This window comes from Hevea brasiliensis, chromosome 9 (genome assembly GCF_030052815.1).
Source record: "Hevea brasiliensis isolate MT/VB/25A 57/8 chromosome 9, ASM3005281v1, whole genome shotgun sequence".
NCBI classification, from domain to species: Eukaryota; Viridiplantae; Streptophyta; class Magnoliopsida; order Malpighiales; family Euphorbiaceae; genus Hevea; species Hevea brasiliensis.
The window spans coordinates 8,954,600-8,961,859 of record NC_079501.1 but is presented as its reverse complement, the minus strand read 5'-3'; the positions used below and the strand labels follow the sequence as shown (position 1 = coordinate 8,961,859).

Below are 7,260 nucleotides of genomic sequence, written 5' to 3'. Positions count from 1 at the left end.
TAGCATCAATAATGATGATATGATTAACAATTTTTGCCTACTTGCTTCGCCTCTTCTCTCTGCTGGTCCTATGTCAGTGTTAAGTCGGCCAGTACTACTAGATTAATATTCAACACACTTATTTTCCACATTCATGCCTATAATTTTTCCACTCCTTGCAGCTTCCTTGAAATTATAATGGTATATAACAGGAATTCCCAGCTAAGGTATGAAAAATATGTGACCCTTTACTCTTCTAGAAGATTATCCTTGTTTGAGTAGCCCACCTATGAACAAACACATGGAAATGTTAGAGATATGAAGTTCAACCAGTTTCCCATGAAACAGGAATACAAACAAGACTCTACAATCATTTCATCATTCCAAGTTGTTATATTGGCACGTGATATTGCACTATCATACTGTTCACAGGCAGATACTTCTACCTTTTTAAATTAAACCTGACAGCTTGAGTGTGCGGACATTTTATAACAACCAAACTTGCAACTTCAATTTCAGTCATTATATTCATACTGTTCTATGGAACAATGTACTGGAAATTAACTTCAAGGGTAAAGGGTGGTACGTGCACGGACCTACTTGAGATGATTCTGTGTGCTTCTATCTCTCAATTTGTAAGCCATTTTAATCAAATCAGACTGGTGCAGATTAGCACAGAGCTTTCCTTTTGTTGTGATTTTATATTCTGAAGACTGCTGAAGCTCAATCTTTCCCGGCACAAAAACAAAAGAACAAAATTCTTGATAAAAGAAAACGATAAAATTCCTGTTCTTGCTAAAAGTTAACTTGAATTTAACTTTCTATGTTAGCCAATGACTTTCTTTGTAATGCTAACATTTCACACAGAAAACACAAACACATATCAATGATGAATAGAAAAGAGAGAAACTTGTAACTAAAAAATAGAAAACAGGACCTATAAAACCAGTGGGAAGAGATGCAATAGAGAGCTATGCAATCTCAATATGGCCAATTTTGCTATCTTAAATCAGTGAGCAAGTTGATAATGGCAATCATTTAAGAAAGTTTATTCTTAGCCAAACCTAAACCTCCCTTGCATTAGATCATAGGGTGTACAACTGTACATAGTAGACCTAGAAAAAGATATCACCTTGTTCAATACCTTGCTCAATGGGCATTTGGGAATCATTATGGTAGTCACATGTCACATCTTATATGCTGAAGCACACTGTGCAACATCCCTGAAAAAATTTGTCACCTTGGGCAGAAACATTACCACAATCAACAGTTCATATCTATAGTGCAAGTGGCAGCTTTAATTCAACTTACTAAGTTCTCTCTCCACATTTGCAAGGGAAGGGATGGTGGATCATCTTCCTTTCAGGCATAGGCTCATGCCAGGTTCAAAGTACATCGGTGAAAACCCCAAATTTCTGCATCTGCAACTCAACGAAGACAAAAACATAAGACAATGTAGGAACATGAATAAATGATAAGTTTTAAATTATTTAACTGTATGATTTATGCTTAGTGTTAGCCAACCATGTCTACAAGAAGTTGCCATCACTTTCTATCATATCAAGATGCTCAAGTAGAGATAAAAAAAAAACCACAATTTAGTTTCTCTCCTTTGCATCTTTGGACATGTCTGCATTCTTTACTCAACCCGTGAGGACAACAGTTACAACCATTTACTTCCTGTCAACAGCTGCTGCTTATGAGACCCTCTAAAAGTTCCAAATATTAGTCCTTCTACAGATAGACACAATCCAATTGATGTTGCCATGAAAGAGAATCCTATTATTTGCCTGCTATCTCCCTAGAGACTCTGCTTAAGAAAAATTTCAGCAAATGAGTTTCCTCTCTATTTTTGCTAGATTCCTTTTGCATGCCACACACATACACTCACACTCGCTAGGACACTAAAAAGAGAAGGTGGGAGTAAGAATAATTTTTTCATGAATGCAAGTCAGAGGGTGTTTGACTTAACTTATGATAATTAGCTTATAAGTAGTTAGTGCTTATAATCTAATATAAGGTTATAAGCATTTAAAAATTTAAACAACTACGTGTTTAGTTAAAGTGCTTATAAGTGGTTAATAAGTAACTAACATGTTTAATAAAAAGTAAGTTATAAGCATATTTATTGTTTAAATTAATAAAAAGGATATTAAATGAGAGGTGGAGAAATTTTAAAAATTAAATAAGGGTAACACGATAAAATAATTGGTCAAATTAGCTTATGAGCACTGAAAAGAAAAATTGGTTCCCAATTTATTTTTTTTATCTTATAAGCCCAAAAGATGTTATAAACAAATAGGTAAAGTTATTTTTAGAACTTATAAGTTAAAATAAACACCCTTTTAAAAAGATCTAAAAGAGAGGAAACAAAAATTTCCAATGGCTGTTACACAAAGACAGGAGTACATCAAGATAACCTCGATACGATCTCATCAATGGTTTCCTTGAATGGATAACTTGGAAATATTCCAAACATGAACATAGGAACAATTTAATGACAACCTACTGTTTATAGTATTTCAGGAAGAATTTAGAGGCAAATTCATTGATTGCACTCAATACTTGAACTTGCACCAACAAGGTTGCAGCACCCAGACTTTTACCACCAAGCAACAGTCCCATCAACGATACCTGTACACACGTCAATTTTGGCGACAGAGAAACAAAGAGAGAAATTAAAAATAAGAAAGTTGGCCAATTGTGACAAAAATGAGATGATAATGACAGGTCCTTAAGCCATCAATTACGACATCCTACCATATATATAGAACTGTCAACTGGCCTCATCCAAGTCAGGCACCAGCCTCTTCAACTTGCCCATCTTACCAGAATATTAGCATCTTTTAGAATGGTCAACGAATAAGGTATCTATTCAGCCCTATTTTCTATATTTCCATTCTGCTTCTAATTTATGGAAATATCATATAATACAAATCAATACGCATGCCTATCTATGATCTCATCAAACCGGCGTCCTAGAAAGGGTAATTTGGAGATAATCCATCTCTTTAACACTGATGTAAGGAGAATAAAACAATTATAATCAATTTAAGTATTTTGAGAATAATTTACAGACAAGTCAGTTACAACACTTACTTGAACTTGCACCATAAGGATGCAACACCCAGACTTTTACCATAGCACAATAACAGTCCCATCAAGGATATCTACACAGAAATCAATTTGAGAGAGAGAGTAGGTAGCATGCATCACAATACTATTTATAAAGAAACTTATATGATAGTGAATACATTATACAGTTACTATAAGTACACAAACAAGCATTGAATTACTCAGCATTCACATGCATATACAGTAAAATGTCACTATTCATTTATTGTAACTTCAATTCTCTTTTAAATTTCAGATGTTTATACAAACCCACGTCATTAGATTCTTCTTTCCGTCTTAAGCTTGAATCCATAACCAATTAGATAACAAGATACAGAGGTGAATTAAGTTACTTCTTACCCAATCACTTCCATTTATCTTTTCTGCTAAGTTGATGTCTTATTTTAATAAAAGGAACTAAATCATTCATCCCAATCTGCTAATTGTGTTCACTCTAATCACAATCATTAGATTCCGTGGTTTGACATGCACAATAAACGCCATGTGATCAACCAGTCTCCAAGCTGTCTTATTGATAAGCTCAGAATCACTTATTCACTATGTAGCCCATCATCATGTTAAAATATAGTCATAATTTTTTTTTTTTATCCTTTTCCATGTAAATGACAAATGATTTCATTCACTATCATATTACGAGATGCTCTACCAAATATCAAATTGACAACCATTATCTGTCTTCTCTCCTTTTACAAACAGTTATGAACCCCTTTTAAGGGCAAAAGGTTATGTTAGGATTGAAACCCTAACAGAGAAGAATTAGAAGAATTTAGGAAGGAAGAAGAAGAAGTAGGGGAGAGAGAAATAGAATCAGAAAAGAGAGAGAATTGTTATTTCTTGAGAAAGCATCAGAATGTCTTTACAATGAACTACCATAGAGTTTATAACTACTTGACAGCTATTTGACAACCATTTTCCCGCCAAATACAACTAACTACTTGACAGCTACTTGACAACTATTCTCCTGCCACTTACAGCTCATTCAACTAACCCTTATTCTGCCTCAGTCTTCTTCTCTGATATGTAACAATACCTCCCCCATTAGAACTTTCTTGTCCCCAAGAAAGTGTAGCTTCTGGAAACTGGTTCACAATAAAAGAATAGTCTTCCCAAGTTGCATCTTCTACAGGAAGGTTCAACCACTTGATTAACCCCTGAAAAACATGGTGTTGATCTCTAGTAATGGTTCTAGTTTGAAGAACCTGTTCTGGAGCTACTATCACTGCATCTTCATGCACTGTAGGTAATTCAGAAAAGGGAACAATATTGCTGCCCAACTTTTTCTTTAACATAGACACATGAAATACAGGATGGATTGAAGAAGTAGGAGGTAGCTGAAGCTTATAGGCCACTGTCCCAATCTTAGCTAGGATTTGGAAAGGCCCATAATACTTAGGAGAAAGCTTCAAATTGTGTCTTAATGCCACAGAAGTTTGCCTATAAGGCTGTAACTTCAAATAAACCCAATCTCCCACCATAAATTCCCTTTCAGACCTATGCTTATTAGCTTGCTGCACCATTCTATTCTGAGCCATCTGCAAATTCTCCTTAAGCAATTGATCCAGCTGCTGCCTCTGTTGTAAAAAATCCCCCACTGCTCCCACAGAGGGCAAGTCAGAAGGAATGATTGGAAGGAATGATGGTTTATAGCCATACAAAGCCTCAAAAGGTGACATCTTAATGGCACTATGGGAGGATGAATTATACCACCATTCTGCAAGTGAAAGCCAATTGCACCAAGTTGATGGCTTGAGATGAACCATGCATCGCAGATAAGCCTCTAGACACTGGTTAAGTCTCTCGGTCTGCCCATCTGATTGAGGATGATAGGCAGAGCTATAAGACAAAGTAGTGCCCATGCATTTGAACAACTCCTTCCAAAATAGGCTTGTAAAAACTTTGTCCCTATCACTGACAATAGTAAGTGGTGCTCCATGAAGTTTAAACACATTATCCAAGAACAATTTAGCTACTGCAGCAGCAGTATATGGATGAGCCAAAGGTATGAAGTGACCATACTTTGTGAATCTACACACTACCACTAGGATGGTGTCTTTCCCTTTCGACTTTGGTAAGTGGTCAATGAAATCCATTGTAATGTGTTGCCATGCTTGAGTAGGAACAGGCAATGGCTGCAATAATCCTGGTGCAGCACAGTGTTCACTTTTGCATCGTGCACATGTGTCACATTGTTGAATCCATACCATGATATCCCTTAACATCCCAGGCCAGAAAAAATGCTTTTTGAGCCTCAAATAGGTCACATTTACTCCTGAGTGTCCCCCCAGAGCACTATTATGGTATAATTCGATTAACTGCTTCCTCAAAGTTGTAGTAGAACCCACATACAACCTATCTTGAAAATAAAGAACACCATTCCTCAATTTAAACCCTGGATGAGCATTATTGTCTAAAGATAGCTGCTGCACCAATTGAGTTGCTTTGCAATCTTTATCATAACTTTGAATGAGATTATCCATCCATGTAGGGGAAATAGAAGAGTGTATAGCACCACAAAAGGACTCCTGTCTTGCTGGTCTCCTAGATAGGGCATCAGCAGCCTTATTTTCAACCCCTCTTCTATATAAAATTTTATAATCAAGACCCAACAACTTAGAAATCCCCCTCTGCTGTAGATTAGTATGTAACCTCTGCTCCAGCAAGTATTTGATGCTCTCATGGTCAGTTTTAATAAAGAACTGACCTTGCTCAAGATAATGCCTCCACTTAGAAATGGCAAAAGTAATTGCCAATAACTCCTTTTCATACACAGATAGGGACTGACTTCTAGGACCAAAAGCTTTTGAAATATAAGCTAGTGGATGGCCATTTTGTTGGAGAACAGCCCCTATACCCCAATTACTTGCATCAGTTTCAACAATGAAAGGAAGATTAAAATCTGGCAAGGCAAATCTTTGTGCTTCATCATGGCTCTTCTAAGAGTATCAAATGCCTCTTGAGCTTTCTCAGACCATTGAAATGAGTCTTTCTTGAGAAGATCAGTAAGAGGTTTGCTAATTATGCCATAGTTTTTCACAAACTTCCTGTAGTACCCTGTCAACCCCAAAAAACTCCTCAATTCTTTAACAGAAATTGGAGTTGGCCATTGCAGCATAGCCTGAATTTTTTTTGCATCAGTAGCGACATCTATAACAGTTATAATGTGCCCCAAATACTCTTTCTGTTTGCCCAAAGGAACACTTGGACTGTTTAGCATAAAGTTGTTGCTCTTTCAAGATCTTAAAAACCTCCCTCAAATGCTGCAAATGAGATTCCCAATCTTTGCTAAAAATAAGAATGTCATCAAAAAATACAAACACAAATTTCCTTAAATGAGGTTGGAAGATCTGGTTCATTAAGGCTTGGAATGTGGCTGGTGCATTTGTCAGTCCAAATGGCATGAAATTGAATTCAAAGTGACCATGATGAGTTCTAAATGCTATCTTAGGGACATCTTGAGGCTCCATTCTGATCTGATGATAACCAGCCCTCAAATCAATCTTTGAAAAGTATTTGGCCCCATTTAATTCATCTAACAAGTCATCTATAATGGGGATAGGAAATTTGTCCTTAACAGTCTTCTCATTCAACCTTCTCTAGTCTATAAAAAACCTCCATGTGCTATCTTTTTTTTTTAACTAAAAGTACTGGCGATGAAAAATGGCTTGTACTTGGTTGGATTATTGAGGAAGCTAACATCTCTGAAACCAGCTTCTCAATTTCAGCCTTTTGATAATAGGGATACCTATATGGCCTAATATTAATTGGTTGTGTATTAGGTTGCAAAGGGATAGCATGGTTGTGACTTCTGAATGGTGGCAGCTGCTAAGGTTCTTTAAAAACCTCCTGATATTTCTTTAAAATAGATCCCAAATGCACTCTGCGGCTTCACCAAATGTCTCCTTTTAGGTGTTGAAGATGATCCAACTTGAGACTCCACTATACAAAGTAAGGGAGATTGAAAATCCACTCCATTTCTTCCAAATAAGTCATTAGAATGACATAACACAGCAGCCTTCCCTTTCCCCCTTTGCAATTTCAGTCCTTGTAAAACCACTTCCTTTCCTTCTTTCATAAAGGAAATCCTACAGGCTCTAAAATCAAAAAGCACTGGATTAAAGCTCCTAAGCCAATCCACTCCCAAAATCA

The 7,260-nt window shown here is 36.4% G+C and overlaps 1 long non-coding RNA gene across 2 annotated transcripts; it reads right to left on the bottom strand.

Moving 5' to 3' along the window:
- LOC131183029 (uncharacterized) lies at window positions 1-3,835 on the bottom strand. 2 transcript variants are annotated; one of them, XR_009151158.1, is made up of 6 exons: window positions 3,079-3,835; window positions 2,489-2,613; window positions 1,291-1,400; window positions 1,124-1,202; window positions 576-707; window positions 1-266 (listed from the first exon to the last, which is right to left on the bottom strand). It is a non-coding gene; the product is annotated as an uncharacterized LOC131183029 (long non-coding RNA). The 2 variants fall into 2 exon arrangements; XR_009151157.1 differs by having other exon boundaries at window positions 576-1,202.
- Between the last annotated feature and the right edge of the window lie 3,425 nt (window positions 3,836-7,260).